This window comes from Ceratotherium simum, chromosome 5, assembly GCF_057802395.1.
Source record: "Ceratotherium simum simum isolate JZ-2026a chromosome 5, ASM5780239v1, whole genome shotgun sequence".
Lineage (NCBI taxonomy): Eukaryota > Metazoa > Chordata > Mammalia > Perissodactyla > Rhinocerotidae > Ceratotherium > Ceratotherium simum.
In genome coordinates, this window is record NC_141904.1 from 86369414 (window position 1) to 86392846 (window position 23433).

The 23433-nt window shown below is 55.2% G+C and overlaps 1 protein-coding gene across 1 annotated transcript in view; it reads left to right on the forward strand.

Annotated features, from left to right (window-relative positions):
* The first annotated feature begins 256 nt into the window (after positions 1–256).
* LOC147917144 (uncharacterized protein C3orf20-like) overlaps positions 257–23433 on the forward strand; it is a 50783-nt gene continuing 27606 nt past the window's right edge. Inside the window, exon 1 of the mRNA XM_087431555.1 lies at positions 257–538. The gene's annotated coding sequence lies outside the window, so the exon portion shown is untranslated. The remainder of the gene's footprint in view (positions 539–23433) is intronic.

Here is a 23433-nt window from a genome sequence, read left to right on the forward strand (position 1 = left end):
AGCAGGTCCTCCTCCCAAGTTTCGTCTGGAGTCTGACTCAATCTTCTCACCCTTGATTTCTTCTCAGTTGTGTGTCTGGAGCTGGAGCGGGCGGAGGGAAGCGAGGGGAGGGAGCCCAGGCAGGCCGGAAAGGGGAGCCCCCCCCGGCGGTGCAGGTCCCACCGTCAGACACAGAGCAGGGGCTGCACAGTCCAGCACCCCCCCGGGCAGGCGGGCGGGGCCTGGGAGCCTTTGTGGGCCTGGAGGGGCAGCGGGCTCTGCCCGTTGGTGTCCTGCTGGCCCGCGGCCCAGAGGTACAGCTCTCCCCAGAGGGGTCAGAAAGCCGGGCTTCTGCATGAAATCCCTCGGTTCTAAATGCTGAGATCAGTTCAAATATTAAATTTTAAACAAATGTTAAATTTTAAACAGCCAGATCCAGATCTCTGGCCACCGGTTTGTGACCTAGAAAACACAGGCCCCTCTGACGGATATTTCTGATCTTGTTTGCTCACAGGTGTCCCGCAGCCGGAGCGCGGACTGTGAGCAGCCCAGGAGACGGGTGAGTGTGTGATCAAGACCCTGACTCTGGGGGACTCGGGATCCCCACCTGCACCGAGGTACACACTTCAGCACCATCAGTGGCACTGATTTAGAAATGCCCGGTTTGCAGACCTCCTGTCTGTACAGTCAACCACCCTGCTCTCCCCACCCCTACTGCCCCCACCACCCCAGCCTTCCGAACCTCCTTCCCACACCAGAGCTCTCAGCGGCCACTCACCAAAACCAGTGGGCAGAGGGGAGGAAGCAGGAGGCGGAAGCAGATCTAACGCTGCAGTTCGGGCGTGTTTCCTGTATGTGACTTTGTCCCTTCCCAGTCCCCACAGAGCCTGCGTGTTTCCACTTTACCTTGGTGTGCGATTCTACCAAAAGAGAGGCGCACGTGGATTAGTGAATGTGCTTTTGAGATGAAGAGCAATATTCATGTGTGGGTACAAGGCTATCATATCAGTCACTCACACTTTAGTATCTTTTAATGCCATCGGATTATTTTTCAATTACTGTCTTGCTGAGGTCAGCCACACTGAGGGGTATTTTTGGATCTGGGGACTTGAGAAGGGGGAACACTGTGCAGACAGCCCTGGTCCAGCCTGAGGGGGCCTGGGACAGAACAAAGGCCTGGGGGCCTGAAGAGGACGGTCCTGGGAGCTTAGTGACTGCTTGTGCGGATCTGGCTCTGGGAACGCTGTCTTCGGCCCCTGTCCTGAGTGGATGGGGCCTCTGTGGGCTGGCCTGTGACCCTCAGCACCATGTCCCTGGGAGTGCGTGCCCCCAGCTGCAGACCCGCCACTGGAGACACAGCCCCTTTGCCTGGGGGACTGCCCGGGCTTCTCTAGGACGAGCCAGCAGATCAGCTGCCAGTGGCCCCCGGCCGCTGCTTCCCGAGAAACCTCGGAGAACTCGTCTTCCACGGGCCGGGCGGGCGGTGTGGGGCGGGTGTGCGAGGGGCTGGCCTTGCTCCCGGTGGAATCAGCTGGTGCTCCGGGGGGCTCCGTAGGAACAGAGCCTTCCCCACTCAGCACCCCCTCCCTGATGTGCGACCTGGCGCTGCCCAGATCGCCACCATCTGTGTCACTTCTTGGGAGAGGGTGAGGAAAAAGCTTTGAAAGCTTCTGTCAAAATATCATCTGTAGGTTAGTAGAGGTTATTTCCAAGTTATGAAATTATGGGCAATTCAAGTTTTCTGTGTTTTCCAAGTTTTATGTGATAAGCTCATTCCTTTCATTTTCTTTCCCCGAATGCTGTCTGGGGTGGTCTGCAGCCTCTGGGCGCCCGTGTCCACTGTGGACGTGCCCTGACCAGATCAGCCCTGCAGGTAGTGGGGCTGGGGGGACTGGGGCCTGGGACAGGTGGGTTTTGAGGGAAAAGTAAAGGTGATACAGGGGAGGATTTAAAGGTCTGTCAAGGGTGCGCGGCCCCCTCAGATCTTGCTGAGGTCGTAAGGTAGAGAGCCAAATCGTGGTCATTTTCTGCAAATGATGTGGACCTGGTTCTTTCCCTCCATTAAAGTGCTCATCACCTCAGGATATAATTGTCTCTCCCTCCCCAGGCGCACCTCCTCCCGAGCAGGGCCCTGTCCACTGCTCTCTGCCTTTCCAGGGCCCGGCAGGGTGTGAATTTGTATGGGGACTGGCCTTTGCCAAGTTCCTGCTGTGTGCCGGGCGTGGTGCTAAGGCTGTGGTGGAATCTCCACTTGAGTTCATCCTGAGATCCAGGTGGGATGACAACGCCCATTCCACAGCCCGGGAGACTGAGGCTCTGGGAGGTGAAGGGACCTGCCCAAGGTCACACAGCTGGTGAGAGGCGGATTGGAACCCAGGTCCATCTTGTTGTTTCCATGGCATCCCTGTGAGGGCAACGTCACATTTTTAAAAGGCTGGAAAAGACAGAGAAGGATTATTCACAAGTTTACCTCCTGCTGCTGCAGGCGTGTGTTGGGGTGTTTCTTCCTTCCCGCTTCCGTCTGTGTACAGTTTGCTTGGCCCCTGCACTGCCGCATCCTCCTGCAGGCTCTCAACCCCGTGGCTGCTCGGATGCAGTCAGGGCAGCGATGTGCTTGTGAGTCACATGAACACATGACCGGTGGCACATTGACCATCACCGAGGGTCGGTGGCCTCGCTGGCTCAGGCACCCCAGGGTACACACCAGCCCTGCATCCGCCCAGCCCTGCACACCCAGCGCCTCCTGTTGCCGTAGATGGGAAGGCAGAACAGGCCCCCAGGGCTGGGTCTGGGAACGGTCCTGAAGCTGTCCTGCCCAGCGGCTTATGCCGGTGTCAAGACCTCGCCCCACAGACCCCGCCACAGGGCAGTGTGGTGTGATGGTTAAGCCCTTGGTTTTTGGAGCCAGGCAAAACTGAATTTCAGTCCCGGCTGCCTCATTCCCGAGCTGTGTGTGGCCTTGGACAAGTGACTGACTCTGCCTCTCTGTCCCTCAGTTTCCACATCGGTAAAATGGGTCCCCACTCCACAGACTGTTGTAAATACAGCCAGGCCACCTCCTTCCCTTCCCCTCCTGAGGGACCAGTCTCTCACCTGGGGCAACTTTGTTTTAGCCAGGGGTGGTTGTCACTTTCTTACGCTGACTATAGTCAGATAACCTTGGTGTTCTTTGTTCTTTCTTTTTTCTGTTTTTTAAGATGCCTAAAATGACAACAGACTCTGGGGAGCTTTTAATATGTGTGGTCAGTAGTTGTTAACGCCCCCAAAAGTGGCATAACCTACTAGAGAGTTTTGAGAATTTTTAAAATTTTGAAAATGTGGGTAACCAGTAATTCCACTTCTAGGAAATTTACTCTGAGGAATAGTGCAAGACATGTACAAAGATTTATCTGCAGGGATATTTATCACAGCGTTGTTTATATTAGTTAGAAAACAAGGCGAATGTCCCACAGCAGGGGACTGGGGGAGCCCTTGACGGCACATGCAGGTCGTGGAAGATTCTGGGCAGCTGTTGAATTCAATGTTTGAGATGAATTTTTAGTCATGTAGGGGAAAGTGTTCACATTTCAGTGTCAAGTGAAAAGGCAGTTTGCCAAAATTAATTCTAACCGCAATTAAAAAAAATAAGTAGGAAAGAACGTAAGAAAGCAAGGTAGAAAGAGGAGAGAGAGAGAGAGAAGAGACAAGAGAAGACTTGAGAAACAGATACTGAAGTGTGGGAGGGTATCCAGGGACTTATTTTCTTCTTTGTGCTTTTCTGCACTTTCTAAATGCCCCACAGGGGAATGTTCACTGTTTATACAAGGGCGAAGAATAGTTGTAGCTAAGAAAAAACTCTGCCCCCACCCGTGTGTGTACATTGTGACAGTCAGCTGTATAAGAATTGTTATATTGGCACTTTTCATTCTAAAGTGTTCTTTTTCTCAAAACACTTTTTTTACCCAAAGCCAACATCAGTGTCCCCTGTCTTCTTTAGCCCCTGGGACTGTGGCTTTGAGGCACTGGCTTTGGGAGTGTATTAGTCTGCTAGGGCTGCCATCACAAAGACACAGACCAGGGGCTTAGGCAATGGAAGTTTATTCTGTCGCAGTTCTGGTGGCCGGGAGTCCGAGATCAAGGTGTCTGCAGGGCTGGTTTCTTCTGAGGCCTCTCTCCTTGGCTTATAGACGGCCGCCTTCTCCCTGTGTCCTCACAGGGTCCTCCCTCTGTGTGTGTATCCTCATCTCCTCCTCGTAAGGACACCTGTCGTATTGGAGTGGGTCCACCCACATGACCTCATGTTGCCTTGGTGACCTCTTTAGAGACCCATCTCCAAATACAGTCGCATTCTGAGGTACTGGGGTTAGGACTACAACATATGAATTTTGGGGTCACAATTTACCCACAACAGGGGCAGCCTGTTCCTGGGGACTGTGGCCGTTTATTTTGCAGAGCACTGAGCTTGAAGCTGGAGGGGGTGCAGGATAGTGTAGGTGAAGACGTTGCCCCCGCCTCTGAGAGCCCCTAGGGAGGGGTGACACAGACACCTCATGAAGCAATGCACCTGGGTGACCCCTCACCTCCCCAGCTAGGCCCAGAAGCACAAGTACAACCACTCCTAGCTGAGCCCCTTCACCACAAACTGGCTGGTCAGGGTCACAGCAAACGAGTTCAGCCCACAAAAATTAATGTTACTAAGAAACCCTCAAGCGTTTCTACTGCTCTGCGAAGCAGTGAGTTAGCTATAAACAATTGAATCGTTTGCACTCCCACCAGCAGTGTATGAGGGTTCCCTTTTCTCCACATCCTCTCCAACACTTGTTATTTCCGGTCTTATTAATTATAGCCTTTCTGACGGGTGTGAAGTGATGTCTCATTGTAGTTTTGATTTGCATTTCCCTAATAGTTAGGATGTTGAACATCTTTTCACGTGCCTGTTGGCCATCTGTATATCTTCTTTGAAGAAATGTCTGTTCATATTCTCTGCCCATTTTTTCATCAGGTTGTTCATTTTTTTGTTGTTGAGTTCTTTATATATTTTAGAAATTAACCCCTTGTCAGATATATGATTCGCACATATTTTCTCCCAGTTGGTGGGTTGTCTTTTCGTTTTGTTCATGGTTTCCTTTGCCATGCAGAAGCTTTTTAGTCTGATGTAGTCCCACTTGTTTATTTTTTCTTGGTGAACACAATGCAGTCTATACAGAAACTGAAATATAATAATGTACACCTGAAATTTACACAATGTTATAAGCCAATATGACCTCAATACAAAAATTAAAAAAAAAAAAACACTTTAATCATTCAAATGGGTTTCTGGACATTAAAACTCAAATTTAAAAAATAATTTTTCTTAGCATCAACTTAAAAGTGACTTTGGGGCCGGCCCGGTGGCATAGTGATTAAGTTCGTGCGCTCCACTCCGGCAGCCCAGGGTTCACAGGTTCGGATCCCGAGCGTGGACCTATGCGCTGCTCATCAAGCCATGCTGTGGCGGCGTCCCATATATAAAATAGAGGAAGACGGGCACAGATGTTAGCTCAGGGCCAATCTTCCTCGCCAAAAACAACCCACGTGACTTTGATTTATAAAATCAGTGGTGGAGAGAAGGAATAGGACGAGCAAGTTGGGTGTGGAAGGTTGTGGTTGTTGAGTTTAGTGGAAGCAAAGCTGATTCTGTCAGAGAGTGATGAGAGAATCACTGAGAGACGGGGAGAGGCTGAGGCAGGCATCCAATGGCAGGCAGGCACCTTAGATTTAAGGTGGAAGGCAGTAGGGGACCACAGCTTGTCCTTGAGCAAAGGTGGAAAAGAATGAGAATGAAGCTAAGAGAGACTGCAGCAGAAAAGTCTTGTTCGGAAGCTTAGCAGAAGTGCTGAGATGAGGATCTAGGTATCAGTTCTGGAAGGGGAACTCCAGAGGAAGATTTGGGAGGTGTTGTTCATCTCCCAATGAATAGGAGATTTCACTTTTCTGGGCCTTTGTCCATGCTCCTTCCCTCTACTCCACCCCCAACCTGGCAAGCTTCTATGCATCCTTTAAGGCCCCATTCATGGGGCCCCTCTGCCCTGAAGCTTTTCTTGACCTCCTGGGCGGTCACTCCTTCTCTTGGGCTTGCCTCTTGGTAGAGCACTGGTGTACTGTCTTGTGGGGACCTGTCTGCACACCTCCCTGTTTGCTGCCAGGCCTCCCTGGGGCTGAGAAGCAGGTGCTCAGCGAGCGTCTGTGGGGCGAGTTGGATGATGTAAGGGACATCAGCGATGGGATGTAAGCTGCGGAGGGTGGTGGAGCATAGAGGATTCAGAAATGATTCCAAGGTGAGTCTATACAATTTTACAAATCATTGAGTTCCTACTGTGAGTGTGGCACTGGTGAGAGAGGAGTGAGCAGGCAGACTTTGTCTCTCCCCTCGTGGAGCTTACAGCCTAATGGTGGAAACAGATAATAAAACAATAATTGCAGTATGATGAATGCTGTGAAGCCCAGTCTGCTATGAGAGCCTAATGGCAGGGGAGGGGGTGGTGGAATCAAGGCGGGCTTCCTTGAGGAAGTGCTTATTTAAGGTGAAAATTGGAGGATGTGTGAGAATGCATCTACTTGAGCAGATCATAGATGTTAGATGGTGCACCAAGACGAGGATGAGGAAAAGGGAAGCCCAAATAAGGGGAAAAAGTATTCCTGCAAAGCCGCAGCCTGTGCAAAGATCCTGCAGTGAGTGAGAAGCATTGGAAACAGAAGCTGAGCATCCCTGGAACGCAGAGAGCAAGAGGGGAGGCTGGTGAGATAAAAGGTTGGAAGTGAAGGCAGAGAACAGCATCATAAAGCCACTATTGTCAGGAGGGTTTGGATTTTAGCCTAAGAACATCAGGAAGCTACTGGAGGGTTATAGTCAGGGAGCGATGGGAAAAGATTTGTGTTTTTAAGACTGCCCTGGCTGCTGCTGTGGAGTGAACAGATGGCCGAGAGCAAGAGGGGGACCAGGTGGTGTCTGGTGCAGTTGTCCAGGCAGGAAATGCCGATAGCCTGGACTCGATGGAGGCCGTGGGTCGTGAGGAGGGAAAGGAAGAGGATGACAGTCAAGACGTGGGCAGAAAGGGAGAGAGAGCAAGGATGACTCCAGGTTTAGGATTTAGGCAAGGGCAGGAAGTAGAATGTTCGCAGAGGTATTTGGGGGTGCCTTTGCCAAACTCTCACCCTACACTGAGCTCCGGTAGCCCCTCAGAGGAGTCCTGACTCACAGTGGCCCCAGCAGGTCAGCCAACAGGCATGGCAGACCTGTTAGCCTGTCCCCAGGTCCAGAGAGGTGAAGAGGCCGCCTGCAAGAGGCCCAGTGTCAGGCGCAGACAGGGACCCAGGACTGTGCCCAGGATCTCCAAGTGGTGGAGGGGACGGTTGATGGAGAAAACTTGGCCCCACAAGGCGTGGCCACTTGGTTTCAGCATTTTCCTTTGATTCAGCAAAATCTCCTCTCAGCACCTTTCCTGGGAGGCTGAAAATTGGCTATTATTCCTAGAGATCCACTTAGATCTTCATTTCTTGCCCAGATGTGCTGGGCCTTCCTGTCCTGGTGGGTGTTAGCACAGGAGTAAACTAAACAACTGGGTGTGGTTTAGTTTACTTCCATCCGCCTCTCACGGACCCTCATGGTGACTTGGGGACATAGGCCAGGAGGTACCAGCATTCTCCCCATTCCACAGATAACAAAACTGAGGCTCATAGAGAGGATGCCCTTTGCCCAAGGTCACACAGGTCAGAAACGGGAGAAACAAGACTAAAACCCAAGTTAGGAGTGTCCACGTTCGATGCATTTTCCTCAGTTGAGTTTTTGTCTGTAATCTCTCAGGAACTTTTGAAGGAAACGATCAGGCCTCTTGGCTTTCAGAGCATCTGCTTGTTACCTACTAACGAAGCGTGTTTTTTCTTTCGCTGAAACTGTTTGAACGGTGCCGCCCCGTTGTGATTCCTTCCACATCCATGTAAGTCCATCTCTGTAACAACCAGCTGCAGAGCAGAAGATCCTGTGAGACACCAGGTCATTTGTATGGCACCTTTCCCAGCGGCTGGCCAGCGTGTGGGGAGAGGTGAGGTCAGGGCGGTTGGTGGGGCTGGAGTGCGAGGACTTTGCCTTCATTCCTGGGGGTATGGGGCACGCGCGGCTTCTAGCAGGGGATGCTGCGGGCGGGCTGGTGTTAACAGAACCCACCTGGCTGCAGACCGCAGGGGGCTGGTGAGGTAAGTGGGGGTGGGGAGCGAGGGGACCAGGGAGACCAGGGAGGAGGCTGTGCGGGAATTCAGGTGAGAGACAACAGAGGCAGGACCAGGGTGGCGCAGTGGAGGCGGGGAGAAGTGGCCGTGTTCTGCAAAGATGTGAGGGTTGAGCTGGCTGGACCCGCTCTTCTATTGGCTGTGGGGGAAGAGGGGAGGAGACGAATCAAGGGGGACTCTGGGGTGAATTCTGATACCACCTGGGGTGCTGAAATCCACATCTGCACTCACCACCAAGAGTTAGCACAGACCATGAGTTAAAAGACACGGTTCCCCAGACACTTCTCCAAAGAAGATATACAGATGGCCAATAGGCACATGAAAAGATGTTCAACATCACTAGTCATCAGGGAAATGCAAATCAAAACAACACTAAGATATCACCTCACACCCGTCAGAATGGCTATAATCACCAAGACAAAAAACAACAAATATTGGAGAGGATGTGGAGAAACAGGAACCCTCATACACAGCTGGTGGGAATGCAAACTGGTGCAGCCTCTATGGAAAACGGTATGGAGAATCCTCAAAGAATTAAAAATAGAGATGCCCTATGACCCAGCTATCTCACTACTGGGAATCTATCCAATGAACCTGAAATCAACAATCCAAAGAGGCTTATGCACCCCTATGTTCATTGCAACATTATTCACTATAGCCAAGAAGTGGAAGCAACCCAAGTGTCCCTCCACTGATGACTGGATCAAAAAGATGTGGTATATATATACAATGGAATACTACTCAGCCATAAAAAAAGACAAAATCATCCCATTTGCAACAACATGGATGGGCCTGGAGGGTATTATGTTAAGTGAAAGAAGCCAGAAAGAGAAAGACAAACACCGTATAATCTCACTCATATGTGGAATATAAACCAACACATGGACAGAGAAAACCGTATTGTGGTGACCAGGGGCAATGGGGGTGGGGGGTGGGCACAAGGGGTGAAGGGAGACATGTATATGGTGATGGACAAACAAAAATGTACAACCCAAAATTTCACAATGTTAAAAACTATTAAAACATCAATAAAAAAAAAGAAAAAAGAAAAAAAGACACGGTTCCCAGCAAGACTGCCCCACTTCAGATGCTAGCCACAGGTGGGGTCCCCAGGCTTCCACACTGCTACAAATTGGGGGTTCCTACAACCCACTCTGGTCTGATAATTCACTAGAATAACTCAATAACTTACAATAACAGTTTTATTGTAAGGGATACAGATCAGGGCCAGCCAAATGAAGAGACACATAGGGCGAGGTCTGGCAGGGTCCCACCAGGGACGTGTCCACCCTCCTGACACATCAGTTGTTGACCCACCAGGAAGCCCCGTGGAGCTCCGGTGTCCAGGGTTTTATTGAGATTCCACTATGTAGCGTGAGTGACTGAGTCAGTGGCCACATGACAGAACTCAGCCTCCGTCCCCCTCTCCTCCCTGGAGACGGGGCTGGCTCAGAGCCCCTACCCTCTAATGCTGTGGTCGGTCTTCCTGGTGACCAGCCCCCATCCCGACTTACTCTTCAACTCAGGTGCGGTCCCGGGCCTCGTGAACAGCAAAGACGCCTCTGTCACCTGGGGAATTGCAAGGATTTAGAGTTTCCCTCCCAGGAACCGGGGGCCAAAGCCAGTCAAATTCTTTATTATACAACAGGGTGGATGTTGCTGCCGTTCAGTGAGACCAGCAGAAGACCGGAGGCCAGGGGTGGGTTTGGTAGGGAAAATGAAGGGTAATGTTGCAGACCTGTTGGCTTGAAGATGTTCACTGGGCATCCGAGAGAGATGTGGAGTCGGCAGTTGGCTGTGAGTCTGGAGCTCAGGGGCAGATCGGTATAGATCGTATTTAAAGCCACTGGACTAGAGGAGATAACTCAGAAAGTGGGTATAGTTGGGGAGAAATAAAGCCCAGGACAGTGCTGGGGGCATCCAGCAGTTAGTGGTCGGGAAGAGGCAGGCCCGCAGGAGAGAGAGAGGAGTAATCTAGGGGTAGGAGGAGGACCGGAGACGCGGGGTCCCCCCAGGTGTTTCACAGGCGGGGGCGGGCGTCAGTGCTAATGCTGCTGTAAGACGGCGGGGAGGACCAAGGCGTGGCCACCAGACCTTGAGCTGAGGGGCTTCAGGAGAGGGGAGGTGACAGAAGGCACCTGGGTGGGACCAAGGCCGGAAGGTGGGTGAGGGAGCAGAGACCCCAACGGGGCTGTGGGGCCTCGGGGGGGTTAAGGTGGGAGCCATCACGGCACGGCTGGCAGCTGGTGGGAAGGATCCAGTGCTCACGGTGTGCCCGGTGGGCTAGGAGCTGTGGGTATTTTCTGGGAGCCCAGAGTGGGGTGGAGAGAAGAGAGGAGAGTCACTGTCCACGCTGTAGAACAGAGTGTGGAAGACAGGATGGGAGGGGACAGAAATATACAGCCAAGAGAAATGGTGTCTGACTGGGGTGGTCGGGACAGATGTAACAACTACTGCAGGAATTTTTGCTGAGCGCCTAGGAACACGCTGAGCCCTTGAAGTGCATTCTCTTATTTCATGCTCACAGTACTAGCATTGTCCCCATTTTATAGATGAGGAAACTGAGGCTTAGAGAGGTTGATCCAAGGTCACACTCTTAGGACTCGCCAGAGGTAAAAGTTAATGCAGATTGTAAAGGATTTTTATAGGCAAAGGCAAGAAGGGAGAGGTGTAGGCTGAAATGAGAACGAAGGGCCAGAAAAGGCTATGTGAGTTTGGGGGCCTGGGCAGACTCATTTGGAGCAGGAGTGGGACAGATCCCATCTGAGTCACTCAGGAGAGGGACCCAGTCCCCCTCTAGAACATGATTCTGCTCTAGTCACCGGCGGTGACTCCTAACCCCTCGGGCTGCCTTCGTCTGGCCAGGAGAGGGTAACACATGCTCCCCGGGTCAGTGCACGGATGCGAGGGCTGGCAGAAGCAAGGCAGAGCCCGAGAGGAGAGCGGGGAGGGAGCTGGGCGACACCGATATATGAGGACGCTCTCCTCGGGGCAGGCTGTGGGCCAGAGAGGAGGCATGGACCCACACAGCCCTGCCTGCCGCTCGGCCAGCACCGTACACACAGCCGGGCAGAGGCCTGTCTGCTCACAGCCCTCGTCATTCCTCGTCTGTAAACCATTCCTCGTCTGCCCACCCCACCAGCGTGCATGTTCATGACTTAAAATAACATCTGGGGAGAAGGCACTTAGCAGAATGCCCAGCAGAAACCAGGAGTCACTACCATCCTTTAGGTGTGGACGAGAACCAGTGAGCAGAATGCCCAGCAGAAACCAGGAGTCACTACCATCCTTTAGGTGTGGACGAGAACCACTGGTTCCGACAGACGGATAAAATCAAGAGGGCGCCTTCTCAGGGGGGATTTGGCAGCTGTGTGATTCTGAAATGTCCTAGATCTCCGGAGGCACACCTGTGAGCCCTCGGGTCTTGGCTTCCCACCTGTGAAACGGGCACTTCCTGGCTGACTTGGGCTGCGGGCCCCCTGTTGAGAAGGACAGCCGGGGAGCCCAGCCAGGCGGGATGCACTTCCATAACCTTTTGTGGTCACTGAGAGGGCTCTCCTGCCGGTCCCTCCGGCAGTGCGCATGGCTCTGCTGGGCTCGACACACGCCTGGCCTGTCCTGGCTGGCAGGGCCCTCCCCACGCCTCCATTTCACAGAGGAGTTGACTGAGGCCCAGAGAGACTGGGCCACGCTTCCCTCCAGCAGGTGTTGATGTATCCTCCCTAGATTTTTGTGTACAGCGTGAAAGGGGAGGGAGGAAAGAGGGAAGAGGCCGTGGGGAGAGGGAGGAGACCAGGGTGCTATGTGGATTTTGGAGGTCAGAGGCTCAGCCTTGCTTTGAGAAGGGTGTTAGGAATCCCGGCCCCATCAGACACTTGAAGAGCCAGCGAGGCCTAGAACCTTCTCACTGTGGAAGCTGTCAAGCCAGTCACTCTACCTGGAAGTCTGTAACCCCTTATTTCATTCTACTTGTGCAGCAAATGTGTGGGTCGTTTGGCCTCAGGTTGTGTGGGCAGAAGCATCTAGAAGGAGAAGAACGGTGATGTGGGCCAGAGGGCATGAGGTGCTTCCACACTCTGCACGTGTGACGTTGAAAGGGGCTCGGAAACGTGGGCCGGGGGCCTGGGTTTGGAAGGTCTGGGACGTAGAGGCAGGCAGCGAAGGAGTCTGCGGGGTGCCCGGCCCATCCTCAGCGGGCATCACAGGGCCAGTTCTGGAAAAGCTAACGCCCGCGCTCTCTCCCAGGGGGCTCCCTGCTGCCCTCCGGGAACCCTGAAGTCTGGGCCTCCTGGGCCGGTTCCTGGCTGCGGGTCCTATTTCCCGGCCTTCTGGAACTTCTTACATAGTTCCCTGTGTTTTCCAGGGCCCCTTGGGAGATGGGGGAGGGGCTGTTGGGAGAGAGGAGATGTCTGCTCTTGAGCAGCTGCCCGCTGGGCACACTATTTCACTCCAGACTTGCACCACATCTGAAAGGTGTGGGCGTTGCTCTCTCCATGTCACCCGCGGGCGGACTGAGGCTCAGAGTGGCTAAGTAGCTGGCCCTGGAAGACCCAGCCAGGAGGCGGGGGAGCCGGATAGGAAGCCGGGTCTGCGGGCTGCGCACCAGGGTCTGGGGTCGGCACCGGCCCAGCCTGCATGCCCTCGGGCTGGTCTCTGAGGCCGGTGCTGACCTGGTCCCTGCACTGGCGTGGCTATTCCTCTCTCCTTCCCCTCTGTCGTCTTTGCAAGCCCCAGGGGTCCGCTCTCCTCAAACGCACTTCACGTGGGCCCCCACTTTGGGAATCCCTTGGGTCAAATCCTAGAAGGGCACCCGGGACCTGGAAATGCCCCCACACTGGGCCACTCCAAAAATAATCAAAGGGTCGAGAGGCTTCGGGAGCGCAGAGGCCAGACTCATGGGTCAGGGCCAGAGGAAGGCTCATGCCTTTTGATCGCCAGGAATGGGGTCGTCAGACCTCCCAGGCCAGAGCCGGGAATAGTGGGCCAGAAAAAGAGGATTGATTGATTGATTGATAAGAGAGACACAAGAAAAAAAGGGGGGGCGGGGACCGAGAGAAGCAAAGGAACCAGGAATGGTCAGGGAGGGTAGACTGAGTCACAGATTTGTCCAAAACTGTCATGAGTGCATTGGGAATGTGAGGTGACATCAGAAGCAGCACAGGGTGGAGGGGGCTTAGCTGGTTGAGGAGTGACCCAGCAGTATGGGGTCATTCAGGGTCTGGCCAAACAGCCCGCTCACCGGTGAGTGGACCGAAGATGCTGCCGTGTCCTGGGGCTGTCGCCTCATCGCTGAGTCATCGGCAGATGCATAATTACCTGTGAGGGCTGTGCACATGACGGTGTGAGTTTTACACCCATTCCCATTAAAACAAAACCAGGACCCTAGTGGGCAAAGGAGTTAGGGTCACCTCATTGGCCTGGAACCGCCCCGCCCCTCCCCTCGCGCAGACTGGCTGAGGCCTTTGTCCACCCCATCCAGGGCATTTCTCTAGTGCAGATTTTTCCTGTGCAGCCCCCACCGATGGCCTTTGGTTAGATGTTTTTCTTCAGTCTTCTATTGCTTTTTACGCACACTCGCAAAGCTCCCGCTTCAGCCAGGCGCGCTGAGGAGGACTGATGGATGCCGGGAGCTCCGTGCGGCCGCCAGAGCCGCAGTCCTGGGTGGGGGCGGCCGCGGGCTCTCAGCAGTGGCCCCATCCGCCTCTGCTGCTGGCAGCCGGAGTTCCGGACAGCTCTGCGCCCTGAGGAGCCCTCCAGCCGGGAGCCCTGGAGCCCAGGGCACCGGAGAGGCCCGCGCCTCCCGCAGAGCTGGCCCGGCACACGCTCGGAGTGTAGGTGAGGGGCTGCGAGTGCCATGGGCCCACGGAGGCTGGGAGGGAGCCATGGGCTCTGGGACTTCTAGAAAGACAAAGCTGATAAAGCTGTTGCTGTGGGGATTGGAGGAGGAAACAGCTCGAGAGCCTGTTCCTGGTGATTCTGTGAAGCAGCAGCAGAGGTTGGCTCTGCTCACACTTGAGGTGGCGTGGAATTCTGGGGAAGGAAGGTTGCTATTGGCTCACACCCAAAGCAGGGCGGTTATAGGACTTCTCTGAAGGACCTTAGTTCCTTCCTTCATTCTTTGCCAGATGTTTACTGAGGGCCATGTACATGCCAGGTTCCCTGCTGGGCGCCAGGGGATTCAAAGAGGACTAGAATAAGACTTCAATCCAGAAATGCCCCTAGTCGTGCTAGGAGGATGATTGCTTAATAACTGTAGTGCATATGATATATGATAGGAGAGAGTCTATCCAGAGGAGGAAGAAGCCAACTGGGCTTTAGGGTGCTAGAGAAGATTTTGCAGAAGAGGGACCATTTGGGTTGGGTCTTGAAGGATGAGTAGGAGTTCTTCAGGGGACAAAAGGAAGCCTAGATGTTCTGAGTGACTGGAAAGAGGTTTGGACACAGAGACATGTAATAGTGTGTGGTGACAGGGTCAGCAGGCCTGAGCAGAGGCTGCAGAAAGTAAGCAGAAGAGACTGACGGGGCCCCATCATGAAAGCCTCAAATGTCAGGGGAAGGAGTTTGGACCTGGTCCTGCAGGCAGGTGAGAGGCACTGAAGATTTTAAAACAGTGGTGTGATGTGATCAGTTTTGCATCTTAGCAAACAGTCTGGCTACAGTATAGACGAGGTGAGGAAGGAGACAGGGAGACCCTCAAGGAGAAAGCTGTATTCTCAGAGGCATGGAGGCCAGTGCTTTAGACCACAGTGGGGGGTCAGGGATGGGTGACAGGTGACAGCTCTGCTCTTCTCTGAGTTTGAGCAGCAAGGCTGGGTGGAGAATGAACTGTGAGAGGAAAGGAGGAGTCTGGGGTGGTTTCAAAGTGGAGCGGAGGGACTAGGGGAGCGATGGGGCCTCTCGCTAAGAGAGGGGATGGGGAGGAGGAGCAGGAGCGGGGAGGGAAGAGAGGTAATGAGCGCCGGTCTGGCCACACTGAGCTGGAGGTGATGGTGGGACACCCCTTCAGGATGGTGTCACCCGCAGGCACCCTCAGTCCCTTATCCCAGCAGGCTCCACGGTGGAGCCTCCAGAATGCGGAGTCAAAGCGAGGCTTGTCACCCACACAGCCTCCGGATTCCGGGTTCTCCCCATGCGGCTGCAGACGTGTGGCGTCAGCCGTCAGTCAGACAGAAAGATCTTACCCTGCACCCCCGTCAGTCAGACAGAAAGATCTTACCCTGCACCCCCTCCGCCGCAGGAGTAAATGATAACGGGTGCAAGGACGAGAAGGGGTGCCGTGTGCCCCTGCGGGCGGATTTCCCGAACGCTAAAGGGGATGCTGCTGGGGCACGGTGGGGGCGCAGAGCCTGAGCTTGAAACGGGGCATTTAGGCTGGCCTGGTGTCCTGGCAGGTGCCGGGAGAGCCGGGACGGGGTGGCGGGGGCAGGGGCAGGGGTGACTGGAGGCTGGCTGACGGAGCGTCTCCTCGGCCCACCGCGGACCCCTCTCCTTGCAGACCAGGTATTCTGCCTGGCTTTGGAGAAGACCTTGGCGTTAGCAGAATTAGAAGCGTGGGGCAGAGGTTGTTTCTCATGTGGGAAGCCCCAGGGCTGGAGGTCTGGGGGTGCCCAGCTTTGTGGGGGATCCCCAGGTCAGAGTCGCCTGAACAGACAACTGCATCGTGTTGGGCTCTGCTTTCCGCTTCCCCTGTCCAGGCGTGTTTCATCCTCACACAAGGGGATCAGGGAGGTGAAGCAGCCAGCCAGCGTCGCACAGCCAGTACGCAGCAGAACCGGGTTCCTGCCCAAACCTGGCCAGCTTGGGGGCAGGGCAGCTCCTCTCCCTCCACCGACCATCATGCCAGTGGCGCCCCTCGGGCTCTGGGGGAAGTTGAGAAAGAGCATTTAAGAACAGTGTAAGATCTGTTCCTGAATTACCAAATTGAGTGTTTTTTACAACACAGACTGATTGGAAACAGCAGAGGGGTGTGTGTGTGTGTGTGTGTGTGTGTGTGTGTGTGTGTGTAGACTCGTTCATTACACTTACATTTATTGAGCACCTACTACGTGCCGGGCCCTGAGAATCAGCAGTGACTGAGGCAGACGTTGTCCGGGCTCCGGGAAAGGCCGGGGGGCATCTGGGGAAGGGTCTTATGCATAAGCAGGTGCGTACAAACACACACGTATGTGTGCGTTGGGGTTCCAAACCAACGTCGGAAGAATAGACACACTGGCCTCACACAGACACCCCCTGTGCTGGCACTCACGCCCACGCACACGCCCTCACGTTCAGCCGCAGGGGCTGACTCAGCAGAGGGCACTGAACATGACAGCCGCCGTGAGGAGGTGTGGAGCGGCCGTCCTGTTCTGCCATGCGGCAGTGCAGGGCCGTGGGCCGGCTGCTCTCCACCCACCGGGCTGCCGGCCGGGCCGTAGCTCCCGGAGTCCATGGTGCCGATGCAGCCTTCCCGGGGACTCTGCCGAGAGCCGCTCGGCCATCTGTTACACACGGACCTGGGCACCTGGCCTGCCTTGTCTCCTTCACACTTCCTCCAGCCCTGGAGGGCGTCCGGTTATTACGCCCGTTGCAGAGGGGAGGAAACAGAGGCTCAGAGAGCTGGGTGTCTGCTAGGCTCTCCTGTGGCTCAGGAGCGGCAGGGCCGGACCTGAAGCCCAGACTCCTCCCTTGGGAGCGGCAGCTCAGGGCTGGTGCTGCTCAGGGTGACCCCGGGGCCAGGGTCGCCTTGGGTGGTGGAGTCCTCGGGTCTCTCCCTGACTTCTGACCAGCTGAGCCTGCAGGGACGCGGGGCACCTCCTTCCCGCTACCCGAGCCCTGGTTCCTGGAGTCCTTGTCCAGTCTCCTCGCAGCCTGGTCTCTCTGCGCAGTAACTTGTCAGGTGGGAAGAAAGAAGGACATTGAGCCTAAGAGAGGGGCGAGGAAGCGACTGCTCAGGGGTGGGGAACAGGCAGTCAGACCCCTACCCGACTCTGGTCTCAGTCTCTCCTTCTATAAAACGGGGATAATAACAGTACCCCCCGTTGGGTTCTGTTGAGCATTTAATGAGATAGCACAGGTAACTTGCTCAGCCCAGAGCCCGGCACACAGGCTGCACTGATGTTTTGTTACTGTTAGCATCTGTCTACCCACCCAGCGCGATTTCCTTGGGCCTGTTTGGTGGGGGAGTAAGTGTGTTATGCTCCAGAGATGTGGGGCCGGCTCACATTCTAGTGAGGAAGATGGCAGTGCTAATAAACAAGGGTACGTTGGTGCAATAGGTGCAGGGGAGGACGTCTGTACAGGGTACAGTGGGAGCACAGAAGGCTGCGGTACCTTCTGTCAAGGAGCAGGGGGAGCCTGGAGTGGAGTCTTCTAAGAGCGGGGTGTTTTCCCGTCAGACAGGATGAGAAAGGGCATTCCAGGAGGAGGGAGGAGCAGAGGCAGAAGCTCAGGACAAGAACAGTCAGGTGCACTGGAGCAACTGTAAGTGGACCAGGGAGAGCAGGTTCTACTATCCACAGGGGCCGGCACATGAGCTAAGTGAGAGAAACAGGCTGGGTGTAAGACAATATGGAGTGGTGGGGACTGTGGCCAACTGGAAAGTGCTTGCCGGTCTACAGGGAAAGTAGGACTCAGCTCCAGGCAATTGTTGCTGTGAAGGAAAGCTGGCCCCCTGTTGCTAGGTCTTCCAGGTTTTCAAGAGATGCCAGGAATCCAGGTTTTATGTGCAATCTCCTGACTAAAACATTGGGCCAACACCGGAAAAGCCTAACAAAATATACCTGGGGACTGCCAGTTTGCAGCCCCTGGTCTAGACTCTAACAGTGGGGTGGGAGCAGGTGGGCATGAGAGGAAGCAAAGCTGTGGATTCTAGACTCTGCTTTGTGCTGACCGGCCTATGTCTGAGTTGGGGTCAGGGCCTGGCACACTGGTGGTGCCCAATCAATGCTTGTTCTGGAGATGAGTCGGGGAATTCGGACTTGATCTGGAAGGTTGGGGGAAGCTGTGGGGATTGGGGCCGAGGAGTGAAGTGATAGGACTGTGTTTTGTGGCCGTTAGTCCACCTGCCACGTGGAGGCTGTTTGGAGCGGGGGGTGGGAGGCAGAGAGGTGGGTCAGGGTGCTTAACAGGGCTCCAGGCAGCAGGTGATGGTGGCGGGGCCACCACTGTGGGGTGAGAGGAGAGGAGGGATCCGAGAGGAACCCAGTGTTTGTGGAGAGTGCAGGAGAGGGGAGACCAGGGTGCCGCCAGCTCCCTGACCCCCGTGTGTGACTCAGCGGTGCTTCTCACGGAGCTGCGGGCTCTGGGAGGAGAAGGGTGTGGGGCAGCGGGAGGAGGGCGAGGAGTCTGGTTCAGACCACGTCAAGTTTAGATGCCCATGGGACACCCGAGGGAAGATGCGCCACTGGCCAAACATGCGGCTCTCAAGAGACCGTGCTGAAGACTCAGACGTGCTCCCCACCCAGATCTCACGCTCTTCCCAGGGGCCCCTAAGGTCTTTGTTCTCCTTGTGGTTGCTCTGTAGTCTGAGAGTTGAGATGTTCATTTCTTGGGTTTGGGTTTGGGTTTTGTTCCTAGAAAGGCAGAAGAGGGAGAAGGTGGAGTGGTACTTAACGCCAGAACAAAGATCTGTGAATGCATCAGCTCTGATAGGGTCTCCCCACCCCACCACGTGATGCGGGCAGCTGGGGAGGGCGGCCAGAGAGCACACGGGTGACCAGGCCCCACGGTTACTCCATAATCGAATCTCACTCTAGGAGCTGGTCTCTGAGCTCCATTAGCCTGAACTCTTGCAACGGGATTTTACCTGCACTTGAGAGAAGAAAAGGGTTTGCTGAGCAGATTGCTGGCTGAGCAAGCCCACTTAGGAGAGCAGGCTTTTAGCAGCAGCATTTGCATGCCAACAATGAGTGTACACATTATAAATGACTTCTTATCTATTTTTAAAGCAGTTTTAAGACTTCTCGTCTGCTGTCAAGAGTGTCACGGAGCATACCAAGGACATTCACAGCGGCGCTGCGCTCCTTTCGCAAAGAAACTCTTCTATTAGAGAGTGGGTGCTTACTGAGCATCTGCCAAACACAGCAGGTGCCGTGCTAGGCATTTGAGAGGCGTCGGCTCGTTTCAGCCTCACCGTGGTCCCCAGAGGGCTGGTGTTATCATTCCCTACAGAGGAAAGGAGGCCAGGCCAGAGAAGGGGAGCTGCTGGCGCAGCCTCGCTCAGCCGGCGAGGGCAGGGTCCCCGGGCTGGCTGCAAGGCCCGAGTTCTTTCTAACACGCCTCACAGCGGTTTCTCACTAATTCAGGTTCCCATCCCTCTACCAGAGCAAGGATGGTCTGAAATGGAGCTTTGCAGGGTATGGAGAGCAGGGGAGGAGAAGGAGGTGGAAGGGGGAGCTGAGAAGTCAAGCAAAGGAGGCGGCCCAGCTCAGAGCGAAGAGAAATGGAGCAGCCCCGAGAACGGAGCAGGAGGGAGGCTCCGAGGGCTGGTACCTGGTGTGGCCTGTTCAGGTACGAGCTGTGCCACGAGCTCCCCTTGGGCGAGTCCTTTTCCCTCTCTGGGCCTCGGTTTACCCATCCGCAGAGGGAGGAGCGTGTCCTCCGTGTCAGCTCTGCCTGGCTGCAGCCGTTCGTGCTCCCCCTCAGTCTTCACCGTGTCTGTGAACCACCGGCGCTGTCGCCACGTCGGTTCACCACTTTACTCAATTACGTTATTTTAAAGATAACTTTATTATGCAGCTTAAATGGAATAGAATATCACTTGTCATACATAGAAGCCAACCATCAAAATGAATAAAGAAGTGAAAAATAATAATGTGATTCAATTCTACCCAGCTGTTGTGTCTGAGGTCCGCTCTCCCTCTCCCTGTTAGGATGGGGGAGGGCTCAGCGGGTGCCGGGGGTGGGGGCGTTAAAGACACGTTGGCCCTGACCTGAGTCTTTCCTCCTCAAGAAAACCAGCAGGAATGGAAGGGAGCCGGAATCCCGTTCCCACACCGTGGGGCAGCATCCTAGTGCCTCCTGACGTCGCCTCTCTGCACCCCAGGCTCTGGGGTCATGCTCTGCAGAAAGCCAGGCCAGAAGTCGTGTTATAAACCTCCCCCTCGGCGCTGACAGAGTCTGGGCTTGAGAGGTTCATGAGAGGAGAGTAAAATGAGATGGGATCCAGGGCAGGCCTGTGACGGTCTGTGACAAAGTGAGCCTGTTTCCCAGGCTGTCTCCCTTCTGATGAGGGGGAGGTGCAGAGGGGGCTCCCAGGGGGCTTCAACCCTGCGCTCCCTCTGCCTTCCAAGGAGAGCTGCTGGGCCTCAGTCTCCTCCTCTGCCTGGCGGGGAGGACATCTCGAGGCCCCTCAAGTTTGCCCTCCGTCGCCTGCAGGGCAGAGCAGGCTGTAGTCCCTGTAATCCCGTATTAATGAGTTTCTGTGCCCCGGAGCCGGCTTAGTGGGGGAAGTGAAGAAAACTAAGCAAACTCCTCTCACTCCCGGGCAGGCTGGAGGGGCCCGGGGTATTGTTCCTAATGGGGCCAGAGTCATGCTAAGTCCCGTGTGTGTCAGCCTCCGTCTGGGCTCTGCTGGAGTTCTGGGGTGTGGGTCCCCTCTACGGCCTGCCCTGCTGCTGCGTTCGAGCTTGTAGGGTACCTGTGTGCTCGTGAGCGTCCGCTCCTCGCCTCTGAGGGGACCTTCCCTCCTGGGCTTCGCTCAACTACTGGCCCTAGTGATGAGGAGGTATGCGGGATGGGAGGGAGAGGTTTGTTCTGAACAACCAGGAGCGGACAGAGGATGTTGGATTGAAAGGATCTTGGAGAACTTCTAGTTCCTCATTACTTCACAACCAGGGGTTCCAATCTTGATCTCCATTTTACATATGAGGAAACCGAGGCCCAGAGAGGGGAAGGTCTGACAGCCATTCCGGGGCAGAGCCGACCAGACCCCAGGCTGCCTGACCCCCGCCCAGGCGTCCTCCCTGCATCGCTAGTCCCCTCAGGGGGCTGACGCTTCATGTGCCGGGAAGAGCCTCAGAGCCCGCCCCGGGCCCCGCCGGCTGGGGGTCCCTGTGACATGGGCCTCAGGCCCTGGGGTCCACCCAACTAAGCTCGTATCTGTGCTGATTCTGCGTGCTCTGGGAGTGCCTCTGCTGACATTTGCCTCCAGTTGTGGCCTCTGGGGACACTTCCCCTTTTCTGCCTCAAGACTGTGGCCACTTCACCTGCCCTTTGCCAAGCTTGACACACAGTCTCCTCCATCTTCAGAGACTCGGACTCAATCTCACCGGGCAGGCCGGCAGGGCCCCGCAGGCTCTAGCACACGAGGGGGCTCCGCCTCCCTGAGGGCGCCCTCCCCATGTGCACGGGGACCTCCTTTTGCAGAGCAGCTGGCTTTTGCAGGCTCAGAGGTTGTCCAGGTCTTAGAATCAGGGGGTATTGCTTGAATGCAGGACGGGGGTCCTTAACCACTGGACGATGAGCCACAACTGCTGACCCGCCTCTCTCCTGGGGACCTCAGTCTTACCCTGCCCCTAGCACGTATTCTGGTCTCCTGCCTGACCTCGTCTGTTTTCCGTGGTCACTCCCTCATTCCAGCTCATCCTCCCAGCCCCTCCCGCCCTTTGCAGAAAAGGTTGGCTTTCTGGTGAGTGAGGTGAACGGTCCCTGCGTGCCCCCGGGACAGTGGCCTGCAGGCGCTCAGAGCCCCCGTCCAAGCTGGAGGCCAAGTTGGCACGGGCGGGGCTGGGGGCAGGGAGAGGGCTGCAGATCCCACTGAGGGAGAAGCGGAGCACCAGCCGTCTGCAGTCTGAAACCAGAGGCTTCTGAGTAAAGCCGTAGCCGACGCCACCGATGCCACCAAGCCAGTTCCCACCGTGAAAGGGCCTTTTGTTTTCTCCCCTGGTTCCTGGGTGAGCAGTGATTCCATTTTAATTAAATACACAGCGGCTGGGGTTGAGCAAGTGGTCAGAGCCCTCTGCTGGGGCCCGGGGAGCGACGCGGGAGGTGGGCGGAGAGCTGGGGCAGGTAGGTGCCTGTCGGCCAGCAGCTGGTTAATGTTCAGTGCAGAGGAATTCACCCTGCAGGGTGCCAGCCCTCCCTGGGCGTCGGTCAGCAGCACCTTCTGGGACACACTTGGGGAATCTCCCCAAGGGCAGGGGAAAGATCTTTTCTGATTTTACACAGGCCCAGCAGGGACTCAGGGAGGAGCTGATGGAGGGCTGTGCTGGGCTGGCAGCCTGGCCACTCCCGCCCGCCCCGGTCTCTCTGCTCTCTGATACCGTCTTCTAGGCCTGCCACATGCTGGTTTCATGCCCAGAAACAGTCCACTGTTCAGCAAGACAGCACAGACGAACCTCTGAATCGAGAGGCCTGCAGGCACACCCAGCTTGAATTACCCATCCCACCTTCCCCCATCCATGTCATCACGGCTCAACTGTCTCCTCCTCCAAGAAGCCCTCCGGAATCTAGGTTATCCCCTACGGCCCCACACTCCGTGTTAGTCGTCACTCTAAAGTCATCTTGTTTGTTTGAATGCTTGCCTATTGGCTCTCTCTACCCCATGGAACGTAAGCTCTGTGAGGACAGAGGCTGTGTCTATTTGTTCACTCAGTGCCCGGCACAGATCACGCTCTCAGTTGTGGTTGAATGAATATAGTTAGTAAAACCTGGGGGCAAAGCTTCCACTTAAAAACACGGTGTAATTTCAACAGAGTAAAAGTCCACGTGAACGCTCTGATCCTGGGCCCTTCCAGTCGGGGGAGGTTTCCTGAGCCCCTTCCTGCTCTGTGCCAGTCCCGTGTTGGGGGGCCTGGGGGTGCAGAGATGAAGCCAACACCACGCCCACCATAAGGGACTCTCAGTCCAGGGAAGACAGACACGAATCACAGTTTAGGGGGTTAAGGCTGTAATGGAGGGTGGGAAGAAGTCCCGGGGCAGTGAAGGGTAGGCTTCCTAGAGGAGGGGACAGTCGAGGAGGATGAACAAGAGTCTGCCTGGAAGAGAAGAACCCACAGTCGGAGGTGGAGTGCCCAGAGCGTGAGGTCAGTTCCAGGAGCCAGCGTGAGAAGTAGTGATGCCCTGTCTCTAAAGGGCTTCGGATGCCACACCCAGGCTCCAGGCTTTGTCCTGAAGGCAGAAGGGAGCCATTGAAGGTTATTTAGCAGGGGCAAGGCACCAGCAGGGCTGTGTTTTAGGAAGGTTTCTCCAGCAGCGGCTCGAGTGTGGACTGAGGCCCCAGAGGATTCGGGG